Here is a 22,414-nt window from a genome sequence, read left to right on the forward strand (position 1 = left end):
TCAGACGCAGTGATGCCATGAGCTGGTGAGCACCATGAAGGCACGGGTCTTTTTCTATTTTGTTCACCCATGAATCTCAGTGCCTGGCACAAAACAGGGACTCAAAAAACATCTGACACTTGATGAGCAGATTGTGAGATGGGCCCCTGACTTTGAGAACCAGAGTCTGGGGAAGGAGTTGGGCTAATAGACACAGGCTGGGAAGGAAACACCAAAGCCAGTCCAATCGGGGGTGGGGGACGGGCAATCAAGGAGGATGTCCTGGAGGCAGTGGCCTCAAAGACGAGACCTGAGGGCTGCACAGTGGCTGGCCAGGTTCAGCAGAGAGAAGAGCAAAGGCATTCTAAAAGAAAAAGACATGCATTCTGTGGAAGTAGAAAAGTTTCTTTTGAAAGTTTCCTTTCTTGTTAAAGAATAAGTAAGCTAATAACTTTGTTAAGCCCTATCCTGTGTAGCTGTGAGACATGCCATGCTTACAGGCACATAGTACATTCTGTGTCCTTTGTACTGTAACCAAGCTATCTGTGCTGGACGTGCTCACAGGCATGTCCCAGCTCTCCACTGCTTTTACCTGTTTAGAAAAGTTTTCAATTAGCCAATTGGGTTTTAGTTTATATTGTGAGGTCTGGCTCCAGCCAACAGAGATCAGACACAGCAGTAAGGACGACCCCAAATGCATAAGGAATAGATTTGTCTGCTTTTCCTTTGTTTATTGTACTCTTGTGGCAAAATGGCTAATGAGAGTACCCTTCCTGCAGTCCAGGATGCAAAAATTGTGTTGCTAAAAAATCCTTTGTCTCAGTGCTATGTTTTCTTTGCGGCACAGAGCATCTACTTCCAACGCATTCTGAAACAGCGCCTTTTCCAAGGCTGGGAGGGGAGTGAGAACACGGCAGCTTGGCCAATTCAGAACGCACTTGGGGGCCGCTGAGGCTGGAAAGGTCAAGGAGCCCCAACACCAGGGGCCTGGGAAGGGGCTGTAGCAGTGTCTGTAGGTCACTGGAGGGTCTTAGGTGGGTGAAATTCAAGGTCAGGTTTGCATTTTCAGAGGCTCACTCTGGCAGCAGAGCATGGAGTGGGTGGAAGAGGGAGGAACTGGAACCCAGAAGACCCATTAGGAGCCTAGTGATGCTGACCCCCAGCCAAGCACACAGCTCCCTGGGCTGTAATTACCTTTTTATGTCTGTATCCCCCAACGTCTGAGACCTGGAGCTCTTTAATGAGGAAATGGATGGTTCAAAGCCGTTCTAAAGACTTTTATTGCTCTAGAAGTCAAGGGATGCCTAGATCCTCTCTTTCCTCAGCTCAGTTCAAAGCCTGAGCCTGCAGGAACCTCATCCCTATTCGACAGACACGTAAGAGGTATCTGGGTAAGTGAATAGCTCCGGCTTGGCATGCCAGGGCTGCCCATCGCGCTGACTGGGAGTGCTGAGAACTGGAGCTCTGGGGCACAGTCCACAGCCCCCCAACACTGTCAGCCTTCCCCTTGGGGATAATTCTTGGAGATATTCCCATCTTTGTCAGTGAATGCAAATTACCTTGCAATTTTCCCTGTCCTTAAAAAAACAAAAGGCGAAACCAGGTGCCGTGGCTCACGCCTGTAATCCCGGCACTTTGGGAGGCTGAGGCAGGCAGATCACGAGGTCAAGAGTTCAAGACCAGCCTGACCAAGATGGTGAAACCCCGTCTCTACTAAAAATACAAATATTAGCCTGGCGTGGTGGTGGGTACCCCCCAGTTACTTGGGAGGCTGAGGCAGGGAATTGCTGAACCCGAGAGGCAGAGGTTGCAGTAAGCCGAGATCATGCCACTGCTCTCCAGCCTGGGCAACAGAGCGAGACTCTGTCTTAAAGGAAAAAAAAAAAAAAAAAAAATTAGCTGGATGTGGTGGTGTGCGCCTATAATCCCAGCTACTTGGGAGGCGGAGGCAAGAGAATCACGTGAACTCAGGAGGCAGAAGTTTCAGTGAGCCAAGATCACACCATTGTACTCTGTTTGGGGAGGTGTCTTAGGACCCTGGGAATAGGTGGTCCAGGCTATGCCCTCCCTAGGGGTGCTCAGTCTCGGGTCAAAAGGGGGCAACACCCTACTCTCTGCTCCTCAGCGACATGTGGGCTAGCAGAGGCCTCCTCTCCCTCCTTCCCTCCCTTCTACCCCTGGCTGGCCCAGCTCAATGATTGATAAGCATGTGTTAAGGAATAGAAATCTTTCTCCTCCATAAAACCTTGTCACTAACTCGGATGCATAAAACAGATTAAAGACTGAGATATAAACACTGAACTTTCAAACAGCTAGAATAATGGATAGTTTTCTCACTCTGGGAACTGCACAGGACTTCACCCACGACACGTGATACAGGGAGGTGGTTTTCTGGCTAAACGTGGGGAATTGAACACAGTTTCCTTCTATTTCCTCCCAGGAAAAGGCTGATGAAGAAATAAAAGGTATCCGTGAAGCAAAGGGAAAGGCAGGGGGAGCTCTTGGCAGATGAAGGATGCAAATACGATTTTGCAAGGTGCACGCAGCCAGGTGTGCCAGCCCAGCCTTGCAAACCCAAGGTGGGCATGGAAACTGGGAGCTGCTGGCTCTCCTGGGGCTCTAGATGCCCCAGATGGGACAGGGGAGGGAGTCATCCCTGGAAACAGGGACCTGCCAAAGTTGGAAGACCCACCGACACTGACATTTGGGGGCGTCCCTGATGAAATGGAAGGGTCCCTAAAAGACCAGCCTCCGTGAAGTCCCCAGTCAACAAGGTTCTGGCATTCAGGGGGCTTTCAGTGCTTTCATTTTTTATATTTTATTTTTATTTTTTTGAGACAGTCTCGCTCTGTTGCCCAGGCTGGAGTGCAGTGGTGTGATCTCGGCTCACTGTAACCTCTGCCTCCTGGGTTCAAGTGATTCTCCTGCCTCAGCCTCCCGAGTAGCTGGGACAACAGGCACACGCCACCACACCTGGCTAATTTTTCTATTTTTAGTAGTTTCACCATATTGGCCAGGATGGTCTTGATCTCTTGACCTCGTGATCCGCCCACCTCGGCCTCCCAAAGTGCTGGGATCACAAGTGTGCACCACCACACCAGGCTAGTGCCTTCCTCTTAAACTCAGACAAACGATGATTCCTGCACTGCTAAAAGAAGTCCTTAATGGGAAAGGCAGAGATCAAAATGAATAGGGTTCCATTTCTTCACCTATCCACTGACCCACCCGCCCATTCTTCTCCTTACGCTATCCCCACCCTAGCCCCCCATCTACTCACCTACACATTCACCCTGCTCCCCATCTTGTCCACTTCTTCTCCTCTACCTCTAATCATCCCTCGGCCACCCAAAGGCTCTGTGGGTGTTCCTGTGACCTGGATGACACTGTGCCAACACTCTAATGCTTGGGGGGAGAGGGGCAGGGCTTAAAAAAGGAAAGAAGACTGAGTATGGTGGCTCATGCCTGGAATCCCAGTACTTTGGAAGGCTGAGGTAGGCAGATCGCTTGAACCTGGGAGTTTGAGATCAGCCCAGTGAACACAGTGAGACCCTGTCTGTACAAAAACATACAAAAAATAGCCGGGCATGGTGGCATGTGCCTGTAGTCTCAGTTACTTGGGAGGCAGAGGAGGGAGGATCGCTTGAGCCCAGGAGGTTGAGACCACCCGGGCAACATGGTGAAACCCCTTCTTTACAAAAAATACAAAAATTAGCAGGGTGTTATGGCATGTGCCTGTAGTCCCAGCTACTTAGGAGGCTGGGGCAGGAGGATTACCTGAGCCCAGAAGGGTGAGGCTGCAGTGAGCCACAATGGTGCCACTGTACCACAGTCTGGGCAACAGAGTGACACTCTGTCGGAGAGTGGAGGGGAAGGGAGAGGAGTGAAGTGGAGGGAAAGGGAGAGGAGGAGAGGGGAATGGGAGGAACAGGGGAGGGGAGGGAGAGGGGATGGAAATGGGAGGGGAGGGGAGGGGAGGGGAAGGAAAAGCAACTCTCCAGCTGGACCCACACAGGAAGATACCACCCTGCCCTGGTGGTGTTGGGCAACAGAGTGAGACCCTGTCAGAGAATGGAGGGGAAGGGAGAGGAGCAGAAGGGAGGGGAAGGTGGAGAGGGGAGGGGAAGGGCGGGAGGGGAGGGGAAAGCAACTCTCCAGCTCAAGCCACACAGGAAGACACCACCCCACCCTGGGGGCCTGAGGGAAGAGGAGGAGGAGGTGGACATGGGGAAGGTACAAATGACATTCTGGCCTGTCCAGGAACGCTGCACAAACTTCACAATCTGGAGGCTTTTAGAGACCTTGAGCAGAGCGTTTCCAGGGCCTGAGGCAACAAACAGGACCACCTGCAGGAGGGAAGGTCAGCCGATGGAGGGGGAGGCCCGGCTCTTGCAAAAAACTATTTCTGGAAATTGTGCTGGGCCTGGGCCCAGTTTGCTCTGGCACCGGGCACCCTGCTTGGCAGGTGAAGAGCAGCTTGGCCAACGGTGAACACGGGGGTTGTGGGGTGGGCCCAGCTGCCCAGCTGTGGTGAGGCCCCGGAGGCCCAGCCAGCTCGGACTCCTCACACCACCCCCATACCCGAGCAGACGCTCCAGAGCCAGACGAGACTCATTCCCTGGGCATCTGCCATCGACAGGCAATTAAAGCATGTTTGTTTCGCTTTCTCTGATCATTCACTGGCGCGCTAGGAACATGGCAATGGTGATGAGAATGAATGAAGTATATCACCAACCAGAAGAGGTTTCCTGGAATATGTACATGCACAAAATAAGAGCTTCAAATGGCCAAATAGCATATGAAGGGGGGCTCAAGTTCATTTGCCATATCAGGGAAATGTAAACTAAACCACAACGTGATACTCCCACATACCCACTAGAATGGCTGATACTAAGAAGACTAACAGTTATTCTTTTTTTTTTAAACCAAATATTAGAGAGGATGTGGAGTAACTGAAACGCTCATACACTGCGGGTGGGAGTATCGATGGTACGACCACTTTTAAAACCCTTTGGCAGTCTCTAATAAGGCTGAATATACGCCCTCGCTATGATCCAGCAACTCCATTCCCAGGTATCGCCTCCCTTCCCATGACATAAGCCAGGATGATGAACCAGCATCAACCGTCTTCCTGTCTCTATCTTACGTCCCTATTGCCCCAATGGAAGCCCCTTTCTGATTTTACTAGAAAGCTGAAATGGAGGCTGGGCGCCGTGTCTCACGCCTGTAATCCTAGCACTTTGGGAGGTTGAGGCACGTGGATCACGATGTCAAGAGATCGAGACCATCCTGGCCAACATGGTGAAACCCCGTCTCTACTAAAAATACAAAAATCAGCTGGGCGTGGTGTCATGCACCTGTAGTCCCAGCTAATCTGGATGCTGAGACTCCATCTCAAAAAAAAAAAAAAGCAGAAATGGAAAACAGCTGCTGGGGGCTACAAGAAGCAGCAGTTCCCATGCACGAGGAGGAAGCCCCAGCAGATACCTGATTTTGATCTTAGACTTCCCACCCCCCAGAGCTGTGAGGAAATAAACTTCCATTCTTTATAAATTACCAAGTGTCCAGGATTTTGCTCTAGTAGCACGAAATGGACTGAGACAGATGGATATATGAAAAGTTATTCTATCCAGAGGGCTAAGTGCTGTCAGCCAATTGCGCACAGGGTGCACAGCAATTGGTGAGAAGATGGGTGCCTAAATCCCCCTGGAGTGGTCAAAGAAGGCTTCCTGGAGGAGGTGGTGCTTAAGTAGGAACCAGCTGACCAAGGCAGGTGTGAGGGAGGGTTGGGAGCCATTTCTAGATGAGAGAACAAGACAGGCACAAAATTCATTCACAAAATGAATAAATATGTTCACCGAAAGGCATGCACAGGAATGTTCATGGCAGCATTGCTCAGAATAACCCAAAGTTAGAAACAACCCAAATTCCTATTAACGGCCAACCAAATAAGTAAATTTTATACTCACAAAATTAAATACAACACAGTCATAAGTGTAGGCAAACCACATGCAACAGTGTGGACAAGTCTCACAGAGCATAATGCCAGGTGAAAGAAGACAGTCTCAATCAAGTGCCTACTGTTGGATTCCATTTATCTGAAGTTCAGAAACAAGCAGAAGAGTCTAAGGTGTTAGAATTCAGATGAGTGGTTACCCTCGGGGAGAGTCATGATTGAAAGGGGCAAGAAGAGGGCTTTTGAGATCATGAAAACGTTCCTTCTTAATGCGGGTGCTGGCTACACAGGCATGATCAGTTTGTAATAAACATGCCAAGCTGTTCTCGTAATTGTCCTAAAATGCCAATCCAACCTTGTCACCCTATGTGCTGCTGCTCTGGGCTACTGCCATGCTCTGTGCACCTACTGCTCTCCTAAGCCTTTACCTGTCTTGTACTCCCATCTAGAAGTGGCTCCCGATCCTCTCACACCTGCATTGGTCAGCTAGCACCACCTCCTTCAGGAAGCCTTCCTTGACCACCCCAAGGGGACTAGGCACCCACCTTCCCACCAATTGCCACGCACCCTGTGCACAACTGGCTTACAGAATTTAGCACCCTGGATAGGATAACTTTTTGAATATCCACATCTCAGTCTATTTTGCGTTACTAGAACCAAATGCCCGAGACTGGGTAATATGGTTTGGCTCTGTATCCCCACCCAAATCTCATCTCCAATTCTAATCCCCACGTATCAAGGGAGGGACATGGTGGGAGGTGACTGGACCATGGGGGTGATTTCCCTATTCTGTTTTGTGATAGTGAGGGAGTTCTCAGGAGATCTGATGGTTTAAAAAGCAGTCGTTTCCCCGTGCACGCTCTCTCCGCCACCTTGTGAAGATGTGCCTTGCTTCCCCTTTGCCTTCCACCATGATTTTAAGTTTCCTGAGGTCTCCCAAGCCATGTAGAACTGTCAGTCAGTTGGGCCTCAGTTCTTTGTAAATTACCCAGTCGGAGGTAGTATCTTTATAGCAGTGTGAAGATGGGCTAATACACTGGGTAATTTATAAAGAACAGAAGTTTATTTCCTCACAGCTCTGGAGGCTGGGAAGTCCAAGATCAAGATCAGCCACCTGGTGAGGGTTCCTTACCGTGCATGGGAACTGCATCTCTCTGCAGCCCCCAGCAGCTGTTTCCCATTTCCACTAAGCCCAGAAAAAACATAAAAGGGATTATAGAGAGAGTCAGGGCCCTGCTGCTGGGAAGAAGCATGGGAGGAGAGCAAGGGGAAGAACACTCTACATGTCCAACTGCTGGAGCAAAAACATGGAAGCACACGTGTTTGTGTGTGTGTGTGTGCGCACGTGTGCGCGCACGCGCGCTTGTCTATCTGGTTCTTTTCCTCCCGCCTTAGCCTCCTGAGTAGCTGGGACTATAGGCATCCACCACCATGTCCAGCTAATTTTTAAAAAAAATTTGTAGAGATGAAGTCTCACTATGTTGCCCAGGCTGATCTTGACTCCTGGCCTCAAGTGATCCTCCCACCTTGGCCTCCCAAAGCATAGGGATCACAGGCTGGAGCCATTGCACCTGGCCAGTTCTTAAATGAGTCTCTCTCCAAAATGATCTGAATATAAAAGGCTCGCTATCAGGCACCTGGGAGGGTCCCGAAGACCCCATGTTCTGCACTGTTCCTGGTGGAGCTGCCTTGCCTTCCCCACACAGGTGTTGGGTGGGCTTGACCCAAGAGTGTAGCCTGAGACGCTCAAACCCCATCTTCAGCCTACGATGCTCCCGGGGGACTTCTGGACGTAGCAGTGGTGTCTCTACTCAGTGTGCACACAGAGAGTTTGTCCCTGCCCCACATCATCCCTGGATAAACAGCTGGACAGAAGATAAGGGCACTCCCTGCAGTCTGATGGTAAAGATCTGGACCAGGCAATAGACCAGGGGACTACTGCCCCATTTTATTGTGGAGGAAAACAGAGGGCTACTGAGAGGGAGCAGATGAGCTGGGATGGAACCAGGGCATCTGCCTGCTCATCCTGTAGCCCTGCCTGGCCTGGAGGGCCTGGAATGCTTCAGAAGGGATCACGTTTCACCATGGAAGCTTGAAAATGAGCTGCCGTGATGTGAGCCGTCTGCTCTTGGCACAGAAAACTCAGCTCCTCTTCCTGAGGAGGGAGGAGGGAACACTGGACGCCCAGATGCCGTGCCTTCTAGCTCCAGGTAGTTATTGACTCAGAATGATGAGGTTGAACGGGCTTTGAGAGAGTGTCGAGGTGGTCCCTGCATCTGATCTATATGGGTGGTTGAGGCACAGAGAGGTCTGTGCTGTGCCTGAGGATGCACAGCACAGTTCTCAAAACCTGACCTCGCTCCATTTAATGCCCCCACTCCCCGCCCCAGTAGCGGCTGAGCGGGTTTGTTGAAGAGGATCTCAGAGGGTGTACACGCATAGAGCAGTGAGTCTGTCCCCTGGCCTCAGCTCCCTACAGAGCGGTAGGGAGCTACCAACAGGGCCTGACAGCCTCTCCCTCTGCAGCCTCCTAAGGCTCTTTTGGTTCCTTTTGTTGGAGAGGCTGAGGCGGGAGGATGGCTTGAGCCCAGGAGTTGCAGGCTGTAGTGAGCTATGATGGCACCACTGCACTCCAGCCTGGGCCACAGAGAGAGAGCCTACCTCTAGGAAAAAACAAAAAAAAAGAACTGTGGCTTTTGATTGTTTTGGCCACCTTAGAAACCTCAGGAGTGAGTGAGTTAGAACCGTAACATCCAGGAGGGCTCTCGAAAGGTGCATGAGCGTTAGTGCCTAGATCCTGACGCCTCCTGGGGCCATGTCTGTACCTGTGTCACCTGCCAGACAGATTACCTTGAGATGGGTTTAGCTCACCTCTTCTGGACAGGCGTGTATAACACCTTGCGGCGGCAGGCCTGTTTGATTAAATTCATATATTCATTTATCAGCAGCACTGTTCCATAGACCAGCTTTCCTTCAGACCAGCCATGAGTGGGAGATGTCCCCACAATCAACGGTATGAGTATGGAGGGGTGAGAATCTCGAAGGATCAAGTACTTCTTGGCCCCCTGTTGGGTACAGATGAGGGTTTTCACAGCTGGGGACATGTGGATGGAGGCAGCTGGGTTACAGTTTGCTCAGTGGAGGGATTTCAAGCTTCCAGGAATGTCCCTCAGGACTTGACAGGGATTTCATTGCAACAAAAGTAAGTGATCAGTCCCAGCAGTGGTGCGGGGGAGCGAGGACACCAGGAGAGGGAACATTGCTGTACATGTTTATCTTGCTGGTTTCAGCGATTCAATTGCTTCTCTTGGGTGGATTTCTGAGGATCACATTGTTCATCTGAAGTTATTGCTTCAAGTGCTCTAACCCTTTTTTCCTCATCCAGAAAGAAATCATAAATAACTCCAGGGCCCCACAGAGCTGGCAGCGGGCCCCACCCGGGGCCTGAAAGATGATACCAAGTGGAGGGGGAGATGAACTCTGTGGTTCCTGACCCACTTGGACACGGGGAGTCGGCGCTGCCATTGCTCTTCGTCACTGGGAAAGAATTTGTCTTAACGGCACTCCAAGCCCAAGGTCAAGGTTCAAGGGGTCATGAAACAAAGCTGGCAGCCTGGGAGCCTCCAGGCCGTGGGAGGGGGCAGCCTGACAGTGCCAGGCACTCTGAACCCCAGAGGGCTGAGAGGGGCACCCACAGCCTTGGGCCTAGGTGAGACCTCATCTTTCTGCAGCACCCACTGGTCAAGGCTCAGGAGGCGGCAATCACCTCTCAAGGAACAGACGAGGTTCCTGAAAATACAGCAAGGTTCTCTGGCTTTCAGAGGGAAATGGCAGCAGAGTTTTAAAAACTAAAGACAGGGTGGGTGTAGTGGCTCACACCTGCAATCCCAGTACTTTGGGAGGTAGAGGTGGGATTATCTCTTGAGCCCAGGCGTTCAAGACTAGCCTCAGCAATTTAGGAAGACATCATTTCTAAATATTTTTTAAAACAAGCAAGGCATGGTGGCGCATGCCTGTCGCCCAGGCGACTCAGGAGGCCGAGGTGGGAGGATCGCTTGAGCCCAGGAGTTGGAAGCTGCTGTGAGCTATGATCTCTCCACTACACTCCAGCCTGGGAGACAGAGCAAGCTCCCGTCTCAAAAAAAAAAAAAAAAAAAAAAAAAAAGTGGGGAGGAAGGAAAACTTCTCAGACGGAGCACCCTCACTCCATCGTCCAGCCCAGCTATCTTCTATTCCCCAGGCTAGAGATGGGCAAGAGACGGTGATATGGTTTGGCTGTGTACTCACGCAGGTCGCATCTTGAATTCCCGCGTGTTGTGGGACTGACCGGCGGGAACTCATTGAATCACGGCGCAGGGCTTTCTCGTGCTGTTCTCGCGATAGTGAGTAAGTCTCACGAGATCTGATGGCTATATAAGGGGAAGTTTCCTGCACCCCGAGCAAGCTTTCTCGTGGGCGGGGAAGCCTCCTTATCATGATGGAAGGAAAGGAGGCGCAACACGCATTGTCAGCCACGTGGAACTGTAAGTCCATTCAACCTCTCTTTCTTCTGTAAATTGCCCAGTCTTGGCATGTCTTTATCAGCAGCGTGGAAACGGACCGGTACAGTAGGGCAGGCCTCAGACCCACGTTGCCCAGGTTCCCAGGCACCCAAGGGAGGAACAGGTGAAGGAAATCCATCTACATCTCTCGGGGATGCTGCCCTCACACGGAAGCTGCCTGCTTGATGGCGTTTGGCAGTCTGGGCTTAGCTTCCCCAGGGCAGCAATGTCAGCTCAGGGGCTTGGGTGCTTCTGGGCCACAGAAGGGCAGCCTGAATTGCTCCCTCCAACCATATATATTCCTCAGGAGCCACCATCCACTGGCCAGCTGCCCCTGCCTCTCCTAGCCAGGAGTAGGTCTGTCTGGACTCCAAGCCCCTGGGAGATGGGATGGAGGAAAGAGACAGGAAGGGAAGAATCATGGGGCAGTTGAAGGAGACACCTTGACTCTCAGGATCAGACTCAGGATCACACCTTTCCTGGCGGGAGGCAGTTGCCATAGTAACCCAGGGAGCACTTGACAGGGCCCCTCCCCTTACCAGGCACAGACCTTCACCAATGATGAACCTTTTTCCTCTATTTGCCTGTATTTTGCAGCCTGGACAATCACCCAGACACAATCTGGTTCATTCTTAGGCTTTCTCTTTATTGCTGCCCCAAATAGTTGTTTAAAACGCTTTTGTGCGGGGCACAGTGGCTCACGCCTGCAATTCCAGCATTTTGGGAGGCCGAGCCGGGGGGATCACCTGAGGTCAGGAGTTCGAGACCAGCCTGGCCAACATGGTGAAACCCTGTCTCTACTAAAAATGCAAAAAAGGAACCGGGCATGGTGGTGCATGCCTGTAATCCCAGCTACTCGGGAGGCTGAGGCAGGAGAATTGCTTGAACCCAGAAGGTGGAGGTTGCAGTGAGCCGAAATCGTGTCACTGCACTCCAGCCTGGGGGAAAGAGCGAGATTCTTTCTAAAAAAAAAAAAAAAAAAAAAAAACCACATTTGAACAACATGACAGCTTCTGTGCAGGATTTTACAGTGGTTGCCTAATTGCTTAAGGCACAGTCAGCTCCCTGGGCCCTGCCCCCAACATGCTGTGTGACCCTGGGGAAATTTGTTGCATCTCTGAACCTCAGTTGTGTGGCCCTTAAGAGAAGAATGATCAAGGCCATCTCCTGGGCCCCTGAACTGGTTGGAGAATGTGGGATTAGACTGCATGGCTGAGAAAGCTGCACAGCTGTAATTTGTATACTTATATTAAAAAGCAAATCTCACCAGGTACACTAGCTCATGGCTGTAATCACAGCACTTCGGGAGCTGAGGTAGGAGGATCACTTGAGCCCAGGAGTTTGAGACCAGACTGGGCAACATAGTGAGACCCCACCTCTACAAAAAATTTAAAAATTAGCCATGCCTGGTGGTGCGCACCTGTAGTCCCAGCTGTTCGAGAGGCTGAGGAGGGAGGATCGCTTGAGCTGAGGAGGTCAAGGCTGCAGTGAGCTATGACTGTGCCACTGCACTCTAGTCTGGGCAACAGAGCAAAACCCTCTTTCTCTCTAAAATACAAAACAAAAAACAACAAAAAAAACAAATCTCCCATACAGTTGTAGAGACAAGAAGGCTCTTAGAATCATCTCACTCAGCCCGTTTACAGATTAGAAAAGAGATGTGGAGGTTAAGTGACTCACGGCCACAGTCACACATTGGAACGGTGGCCAACCCAGGGCTACGACCAAGTTCAGCCTCCCAGGGTGGCAACTCCTTACTTCCCCCTTAGTCATTTACACCAAAGTAAGAATTAGTCCTCAGTACCACAGGGGACACAATGCTTTACAAAGCATTCTCCCGTCCTGCTCTCCTTCCAGTTGCCTGAGAGGTTGTATTGCCCCCACAGTGAAGGAGGGAGAGAGATGGCCAACCCCAGAAGAGGTAAGAGAGGGTCAGGCCGGGCGCGGTGGCTCACGCCTGTAATCCCAGCACTTTGGGAGGCCGAGGTGGGCAGAGGAGGCCAGAAGTTCAAGATCAGCCCTGGCAACCTAGCAAAACCTTGCCTCTACCAATACAAAAATAACATGGTCTTGGTGGCACACACCTGTAATCCCAGCTACTTGGGAGGCTAAGGCATGAGAATCACTTGAGCCAGGGAGGTGAAGGTTGCAGCAAGCTGAGATCAGCCCACTGCACTCTAGCCTGGCTGACAGAAAGAGAATGTCAAAAAAAAAAAAAAGGAAAGAAAGAGAGAAAGAAAGAGAAAGAAAAGAAAGAAGAAAGAAAAAGAAAAGAGAGACAGAAAGGAAGGAAGGAAGGAAGGAAGGAAGGAAGGGAAAGGAAGGGAAAGGAAGAAAGAGAAAGAAAGAAAGAAAAGAAAGCCAGCCAGCCAGGCCTTACAGGTAGTGTCTCCTGCCTGTAATCCCAGCACTTTGGGAGGCCGAGGTGGGTGGATCACTTCAGGCCAGGAGTTTGAGACCAGCCCAGCCAACGTGGCAAAACTCCGTCTCTACTAAAAATACAAAAATTAGCCAGGTGTGGTGGTGCACACCTGTAGCCCCAGCTATTCGGGAGACTGAGGCAGGAGAATCACTTGAACCAGGAGGTGGAGGTCGCAGTGAGCTGATCATGCCACTGCAGTCCAGCCTGGGCAACAGAGCGAGACCCCGGCTCAAAAAAAAAAAAAAAAAAAAAAAAAAAGTGGTAAGAGAGGTCTCCAATCCAGAAATCCAGTCCTCCTTGATCAGAGTGGCACCATCTGTGTGCAGGCTCTAGGAAGGGGGCAGAAGACCCTCTGTTCAGGCTCAGAGTGAGGTTACTAAATTGGGGCTCCTGTCTGTCTTGTTTATCAGCACCTAGACGCTGGTCTGGAGCCACAAGGAAAGCTCCTGACCTGTGGGCTGGGCTGGTGTCCACACTGGACTTATCCCAGGCTTCTGGGAGCCCAGCTGGACTCATGAAGGTGCAGACGGGAGAATGCTCAGGCCAGAAGAAAGCCACTGGAGGAACTGGGGACCACCAGAGGCTGGCCTCGGTGTCTGATGCGGCTGTCTGCTCACAGCTGGGCTGGAGTGAGGGAGACGTCCCTGCTTTAGGGATACGATGGTGGCGGATGGGTAGCTGGGGTGCAGGTTCTCTGCGGGGAGGAGACTGTTCAAGTACAAGGGAAGGGCGGCCTGGCCCGGTACCCCACGTACCCCTTCTCGCTCTCTCCTCCACCCAGGTCTGCAGGCTGGTCCCAGGCGCTGCAGCCAAAGACGAATCTAGCTGTCTGGGATGGGGGTCCTGACACCAGCAGATCCCCGCCACCCGTCCCCAGAGCCTGGGGTATGACCCAAACAGCACTGCCTCAGTGATCATTGCTCACTGTCCCCTGCTCTCCAGCCAGCCCCAGTCAAGTCTGGAAGGAATGAACCTCCCTAATGGGATTGTGGGGGACAACCTCAGGTCCCCTGACTCCTCCAACACCGCTCCTCCTCCAGACCCCAGGGCCCAGAGAGGCAGCTATCCAAAACCTCAGCAGCTCTGCCAATCTGGCGGGTGAAGTGTGAAACAGGATCTTGTGGTTTTTTTTTTTTTCTTTTTGAGACAAGGTCTCACTCTGTCACCCAGGCTGAAGTGCAGTGGCATGATCTTGGCTCACTGCAATCTCTGCCTCCCAGGTACAAGAGATTCTCCTGCCTCAGCCTCCCGAGTAGCTGGGACTACAGGCAGCCGCCACCAAGCCCTGCTAGTTTTTTTTATATTTTTAGTAGAGACAGGGTTTCACAGTTTCACCATATTGACCAGGCTGATCTTGAACTCCTGACCGCAAATGATCAGCCCCCCTCGGCCTCCCAAAGTGCTGGGATTACACAAGTGAGCCACCACATCCAGCCTCGTTGTGGTTTAAATTTGCGTTTTCTACATTGTTAATGAGGCTGGAGATCTTTTCATAGGTTTTTGAGCCATTTCTGTTTCCCACTCTAGGATATGCCCATTCTTGCCTTTGATCCATTTTCCTATTGGATTGTTCTGTCTTTTTCATTTCAATGCATAGGAGTGCTTTCTGCTGTATTTCTGATACCAGCCCGTCATCAATTTCATGCTTTGCGAATATCTCCTCCCCATCTGTGGCGTGTATTTGTGATGTGTTAACACCGTCTTTTGTCACAAAAAATTTTTCAATTTACCTTTTATTCCTTTAACTCCACACATTGCACAGGCTAGGACCTGAAAGGTAACGCCCCGTAGAAGTTGTGACAACGGCCTCTGAAAAGGGAGGCTTCTGGGCAGGCATGGTGGCTCACAGCTGTAATCCCAGCACTTTGTGAGGCTGAGACAGGTGGATCACTTGAGGCCAAGAGTTTGAGACCAGCCTGGCCAACACGGCAAAACCCCATCTCTACTGAAAAAACAAAAACAAAAATCAGCTGGGCATGGTGATACATGCCTGCAGTCTCAGCAACTCAGGAGGCTGAGGCACAAGAACCACTTGAACACAAGAGGCAGAGGTTGTAGCGAGCCAAGATCACGACACTGCACTCAGGCGGGCAGATCATGAGGTCAGGAGTTTAAGACCAGCCTGGCCAACATAGTGAAACCCGTTTCTACAAAACTACAAAAAATTAGCTGGGCATGGTGTAATCCCAGCTACTGGGGAGGCTGAGGCAGGAGAATCACTTGAACCCAGGAGGCGGAGGTTTCAGTGAGCCAAGATCACACCACTGCACTCCAGTCTGTGCGACAGAGCAAGACTCCATCTCAAAAAATAAATAAATGAATAAATAAAAGAGCTGGCACCTCCTCCTCCCCTCTCTCTAGCTCCCCCTTTTGCTGTGCAATGTGTCAGCTCCCCCTTTACCTTCTGCTACTAGAAAAAGCTTCCTGAAGCCTCACCAGAAGCTAAGCAAATGCTAACGTCAGGCTTGCAGAACTGTGAGCCGAATAAACCTCACCCAGGCTAGAGGGCAGTGGTACGATCATAGCTCACTGCAGCTTTAACCTCCTAGGCTCAAGGGATCATCCCACCTCAGCCTCCCAGGTAACGGGAACAAATCTCTTTACTTTATGCATTACCCAGCCTCAAATATTCCTTTATAGCAACACACAACGAACTAATACAGATGAAAAGGTAAGGACCTGGGAATTTGAAAAGTGACCGCTTCCACATGTGAAATGACACCCAGCAAACATTAGGGGTCTCTCCTTCCTCTGAGCTGAAAGATCTTAGATTCAGGTTTCATGAATGGTTGGAGAATCCTCTAAGGGTTCCTGCCAATGACATTCTCTATGTTCGGGCGTGGTCTAGGAGGGAGGGGCCCAAATTTCATCTGATTCTCGAGGAAGGGTGGGAAGGGAGGATTGGTTCATGCCTTTCTAAATGATAAGACAATCATTTTTTTTCTTTTGGACAGGGTTTCTCTCTGTTGCCCTGGCTGGAGTGCAGTGGTGTGATCATGACTCACTGCAGCCTCAAACTCCTGGGCTCAAGTGATCCTCGCACCTCAGCCTCCTGAGCACTACAGGCATGCACCACCATGGCTGGCTGACTTTTCTATTTACTGTAGAGATGGGGTCTTACTGTGTTGCCCAAGCTGGTCTTAAACTCCTGGCCTCAAGCCATCCTCCTTCCTCAGCTTCCCAAACTGTTGGGATTACAGGCCTGAACCACCACACCTGGTCAGCTTGAGGAATTTTGTAACAGGTACATGGCGGCGCTGGGATTCTGTCTCCAGAGTCCACATTCTTTTTTTTTGAGACAGAGCCTCACTCTGTCACCCAGACTGGAGTGCAATGGCATGATCTCTGCTCACTGCAACCTCTGCCTCCTGGGTTCAAGCGATTCTCCTGCCTCAGCCTCCCGAGTAGCTGGGATTACGGGCGTCTGCCACTATGCCCAGCTAATTTTTTGTATTTTTTAGTAGAGACAGGGTTTCACCATGTTGGCCAGGCTGGTCTCAAACTCCTGACCTCAGGTGATTCACCTGCCTTGGCCTCCCAAAGTGCTGGGATTACAGGAGTGAGCCACCGCGCCCGGCCTGAAGTCCACATTCTTCACCTCAATGCTCCTGTGTCTGGAGAGCCTCAAACAGCTTGTGATCAGTGGAAGAGTAGATGTGAGCAGGGACAAGGGGCAGGAGACCTGAACCTGGAGGGCCATCAGGCTCTTGGAAGCCAGGAGGCTGTTGGATTCAGGACACTGTGTTTGCACAACCCTAGGGGGCGCCATCATGTCACAGTCCTCCTAGATTTTACATTTATTATAGCAGTTTTCCAGCAGATGGCAGTCATGTGCCTCGAGGAAGGGGCGCTTTTTCCTTAATCTGCACAAAGAAACCACAGGGACCAGCGGAGGGGCTGTTTGGCTGATATCCAGGTGGGCTGGAAAGTACAGAAGGGTCTCAAACAGGGAAGGGGAATGTTTAGATTTCCTCTTGCTCTTGGTGGGGAGAGACCGGAGGTAGCTGAGACAGTTCTGATAGGTGGGTGAAATCTAAGGTAAGAAAATGGGCCACTTGCGGTGGCTCAGGCCTGTAATCTCAGCCTTTGGGAAGCAGAGGAGGGAGGATCACTTAAGCACAGGAGTTGGCGACCAGCCTGGGCAATGCAGAGAAACCCTGTGTCTATTACAAATACAAAAACTTAGGCATGGTGGCGTGTGCCTTTGGTCCCAGCTACTCAGGATGGGGAGGCAGGAGGATCGCCTGAGCTGGGGAGGTGGAGGCTGCAGTGAACTGTGATCCCACCCCTGCACTCCAGACAGGGCAGCGGGGTAAGATTCTGTCTTAAAAAAAAAAAAAAAAAAAGCCAGGAGGGGCAGAAAATAGGAGATGGATTAGACAGCTGTATAGAAAAGAGACTCCATGGGATGCTGGGGATCCCTTGCAGCGGGGTCACAAGGAGAGAGATTAGGCTTTGAGGTTTCTAATTTCAACAGCAGATTGCCTAAATAGAGTGGCTTCTAATCCTCAGCAAGGAGGGTTAGAAGCGGTTCTAGGCAAGGCCGGGTGCGGGGGGCTCGCTTCGGTAATCCCAGCACTTTGGGAGGCCAGGGCAGGTGGATCCCTTGAGGAGGAGGCTGAGCAGATGGATCCCTTGAGGTCAGGAGTTTGAGACCAGCCTGGCCAACATGGTGCAACTCCATCTCTGCTAAAAATACAAAAATTAGCCAGGCATGGTGGGGCACGCCAGTCCCAGCTACTCAAGAGGCTGAGGCATGAGAATCACTTGAACCCGGGAGGCGGAGGTTGCAGTGAGCCGAGATCACGTCACTGTACTCCAGCCTGGGTGACAGAGTGAGACTCTGTTTCAAAAAGAAAAAAGAAGTGATTCTAGGGAGTGGTGTTTTGGATGTTTGCAGGGAGGAGAAGGCCGCAGATGGGGCAGGGAAGAGGGAAATTGGAGAGGGATTGGACGGAAGGTATGAATCTCAGCGTGTGACCAATCTTTGCAAAATGCCTGCACTCTGGCTGGAAGGCCCTGTGATGGTCCGAACCACGTTGCAGAGCTGGGGAGAAACGCACTCTCTCCTTAGGGGCCGTGGTGCCCGCTGACCAATCAGAAGGAGCAAATACAGTCCTGATACCCCAGGGGCCTCTTCTGCAGTTAGGAACGTGGAGGCCAGGCAAAAGGAGGACAGGGATCCAGTGTCCTAGAACTCAGGGCTGGTACCCGGGATCTCCAGCTTCTTTCTTTTCTTTTCTTTTCTTTTTTTTTTTTTTTAAGTGAGACAGAGTTTCATTCTTGTTGTCCAGGCTGGAATGTAATAGTGTGATCTCAGCTCACTGCAACCTCTGCCTCCTGGGTTCAAGCAATTCTCCTGCCTCAGCCTCCTGGGTAGCTGGGATTACAGGCATGCACCGCCACACCCAGCTAATTTTTTTTTTTTTTTTTTTAGTAGAGACGGGATTTCACCCCATTGGGCAGGCTGATCTCGGACTCCTGACCTCAGATGATCCACCAGCCTAGGCCTCCCAAAGAGTTGAGATTACAGGCATGAGCCACCGCTCTGGGTGGGATGTCCAGTTTCCAGACCAGCCCTGCAGCTCACCCCTGGTCTCGGGGCCGCTCTCAGCTCCCTGGAGCCAGAGCCACTATCCCAGGGGGCGGGCCCAGTGGGTCTAGTTCGGACCGGTTTGGTTTCTGCTAAGAGGCCCCCACCAGCTCTTTGATTAGCAGCCAAAACATGCTCCTTTCCAAGTCAAAAATAAAATAAAGCATGTTACAAAGTGACTCTCTTCTCAGATTCATTTTAATGTGGTTTTCAGTGTTGGTTTATTGTGAGCAGCTCTGTGTGCAGAAAACATGTGCTTGCAATATGCCAGCAATGGGTGGGATTCCAGGGGGCCTCCCAGCCGCCCGCCCTGCCAACTGGGATGGTCAGGAAGTTAAAGGCATGTCTTTGAGGAGCAGGTAATTGGTGACTCTCAAATATTTGTCCGAAAGGCTCTCAGTGGGTGTGATTTCACCCAGTCCATTCCCTCCACTGACCCCATGTGGGCAGAGGGAAAGGACAGAAGGAGAATTCACGGGCTGTGGTGCAAGGACAGGTTCCAGCTTAGAGTGTGGCTTCTCCTGTTCTAGGGTCCTCAAAGGTGTAACGAGGTGGGAGGGACCAGGAGACTTGGGATCTAGCCTGTAACAGCACTGTGTCATCTTAGGCCAGTGTCTGTCCGTCTCTGGGCTGCTGGGCCTGTTTTCCCATCTGTGAGAGAAGGCAGCTGTGATAGTTAATACTGAGTGTCAACTCGAATGGACTGAAGGATGCAAAGTATTGACCCCGGGTGTGTCTGTGAGGGTGTTGCCAAAGGAGATTAATGTTAGAGTCAGTGGACTGGGGAAGGCAGACCCACCCTCAGTCGGGGTGGGCACCAGCTGATCAGCTGCCAGTGAGGGCAGAATAAAGAACAGGCGGAGGAATGTGAGAAGACCGGCCTGGCCCGGCCGCCCAGCCTGCATCCTTCTCTCATGCTGGATGCTTCCTGCCCTCAAACATCGGACTCAAGCTCTTCAGCTTGGGGACTCAGACTGGCTTCCTTGCTCCTCAGCTTGCAGACGGCCCATTGTGGGACCTTGCGATCGTGTGAGCTACTACTCCTCAACAAACTTCCCTTTCTGTCAGAAAAAAATTACACGCATACTTATGCACACACGAACACAACGTGAGTTCACAGTCACGCACACACGGAGTAATCACACACATGCACACACACCTAGGCACACACACGCACCCATGCACACACGCGGAGTGCCCACACACGCATCACACTCATGCATACACACAACACACTCATACACATTCATGTACACTCACTGCTGTGAAACAGGAAGTGGCCGGCATGGGTTCTAGCAGTGGACTCACCAAGGAGGAGAATGGCCATGGTTCCCTACGCGTGTCCCTTGGAGGCGTCACCTCACTGCTCCCAAACCTGACCAGTGCCTGTGACTTCAGGACTGAAACAGAAGTCCCAGCACCTTCCCTTGAGGCACTCTTGTGTGGTTCAGACGCCCTGTCCCCACGTGCTAGGGCTTTGTAAGCCATGTAGACCCTTGGCAAGGCACAGTGGCTCATGCCTGTCACCCCAGCACTTTGGGAGGCCAAGGTGGGATGATCACGTGAGGCCGGGAGTTCAAGACCAGCCTAGACAACATAACAAGACCTTGCTTCTACAAAAAATAAGAACATTAGCCGGGTGTGGTGGTGCACACCTGTAGTCTCAGCTACCTGGGAGGCTGAGGCTGGAGGATCCCTTGAGCCCAGGAGTTTGAGGTTGCAGTGAGCTATGATCACACCACTGAACTCCAGCCTAGAGACAAGGCACGGCAGGGCAGGGCAGGGCAGGGCAACGCCCAGGTCCTGCCCAGACCTATCCGATCCGAATCTGCACTTAAATGGGACCCGAGGTGATTCCTGTACCATGGGACAGCTTGAGAAGCGCTGCTTATATTTCTTTTTCCAACCATCATTTCTGAGACACACAAACCAGGAGCATGTGACAAACTCACAGCACTGTGCATCGTTAGAGAACACAGACCTTGCCCCCAACACCCAGTTCCGGGCCTGGGAGGAATGGTCGTCACCGATGAGAGAAGCGATCACCGCACAGGAGCAACAGCGCGTATGAGGCCCAGGCTCTATTCTTCGCAATGGTGCATCAGCTGGAGAAGGTTCTGGGGGAAGCAGGCAGGCTGGACCCTGGGGAGCCTCAGAGGGACTGGGCAGCTCACCTTGAGAAGGCGGAGGCAGCAGACAGGCCCCAGCTCGGGACCCAAAGTCACTGGGCAGACACCATGTAGAGCAGGCCTAGCCCCTTAGAGAATGAGCGTTCAGCAGAGAGCCAGGCGACTCCGGGAAGGAGGGAGTGCCCTTCCCTGTAAGTGCCCAGGACACTGCTTGGGGAGCATGGCAACAAGAAGGGAGCCTGCTTCCCCAAGACGCTGTGAGCTGAGACTGCCATGGGCTGAGCCACCCACCCACACTGGACCAGAGGAGAAGGGCTCCCAATCCAGCCACCCTCCCAGGCTGCAGCAGAACCACCCCTTGCCTGGGTCCTCCAGGACAGCAGGGCTCCAGCCTAGCTCCGGCCCCAGCCCTGTGTTCTCCCCAGCACCTGCCAGTCCCTTAAAGGCCTTAGCCTCCAGCTTGGCAGGAGTTTCTGAGTCTGGGACCTGTTAGGATGGAAAGCCCAATCCCTTCTGGGAACCTCAGTTTCCCCATTAAAACAAGACGGGGTTGGGCCAAATGACCTCAAAGGCTTTGGCAGGGGCAATATACCCCATGGATATTTTTGGAGCATAGCTCTTCTTTTTTTTTTGAAACAGTCTTGCTCTGTCTCCCAGGCTGGAGTGCAATGGCACAATCTCGGCTCACTGCAACCTCCGCCTCCCAGATTCAAGTAATTCCCCCGCCTCAGCCTCCGAGCAGCTGAGATTACAGGGGTGTGCCACCATGACTGGCTAATTTTTGTATTTTTAGTAGAGATGGGTTTTCGTCATGTTGGTCAGGCTGGTCTTGAACTCCTGGCCTCAGGCGATCCTCCCGCCTCAGTCTCCCAAAGTGCTGGGACTACAGGCGTGAGCCACCGCACCCGGTCTTCAAGCATAGCTTTGAACTAGATTTTTCTAAAGAGCCTGGCTTCCATCCCTGGAAAGACCAGGGAAGGCTTCCTGGACGAAGTGTCTGGTGAATATGGAAGAACGGGTGGAACATACATGTACATGTATTCACTATGCACACATAGCCCATGTACGCACACACATGCACACAAACTCAGCTGTTTGTACATACAACCTGTGTTTGCACACAAAGTCCATGCTTGTACACAGCTCATGTACACACATGGCCCCTGGTGCACACTCGCACGCAGACACGCTATAGGCATGCACCTCCAAGACTCTCATCACCCCTATGGACAAAGCCCTGTGCTGGGCACCACGGGGACGAACCCAGTGACCATCTTGCTCAAATGGATTGTGACACAGAGCAAGGGATAGAGGCCTGGGGCAGAAACAACAGGCAGAGAGTGACAAGGGCTCAAAAGAGGGGCAGCTCCTGGAGGAAGCCTGGCTTCCATCTGGACAGACCAGGGAAGGCTTCCTGGAGGAGGTGTCTGGTGAATCTGGAAGAAGTTGGGGAAGATATTGGAGCTGAAGAAGCTGGCCGTCTTCAAGGGATGTCACCTCTGCCCCTCCTGGCCTTACCCCATCGCTGCTACGGAGGCAGTTAGGTCCCCTAGGCCCAACACAGTGGCCATGGGAGCAGCCTGGGGCCATCACGGGGATGTGTGCCAGTCTCCTAGCCAATGATTCTCATGGCCACCAAGCCCCTTACTCCCTCATTCAGCAGAATCATTCCAACTGGCAGGTTCCCAAGCATTTCTACCAGCCTCATTTAGACAATCAGGGCATTTTCTTTCTTTCCTTCCTTCCTTCCTCCCTCCCTCCGTCCTTCCCTCCCCTCCCCTCCCCTCCCCTCCCCAT

General features: G+C 51.8%; 1 protein-coding gene across 1 annotated transcript in view; it reads right to left on the reverse strand.

Moving 5' to 3' along the window:
• COL26A1 (collagen type XXVI alpha 1 chain) overlaps positions 1-22,414 on the reverse strand; it is a 93,317-nt gene that overhangs the window by 25,928 nt on the left and 44,975 nt on the right. The gene's annotated exons all lie outside the window — the stretch shown is intronic.

This window comes from Sapajus apella, unplaced genomic scaffold, assembly GCF_009761245.1.
Source record: "Sapajus apella isolate SASKATOON/1434 unplaced genomic scaffold, GSC_monkey_1.0 scaffold88, whole genome shotgun sequence".
NCBI classification, from domain to species: domain Eukaryota; kingdom Metazoa; phylum Chordata; class Mammalia; order Primates; family Cebidae; genus Sapajus; species Sapajus apella.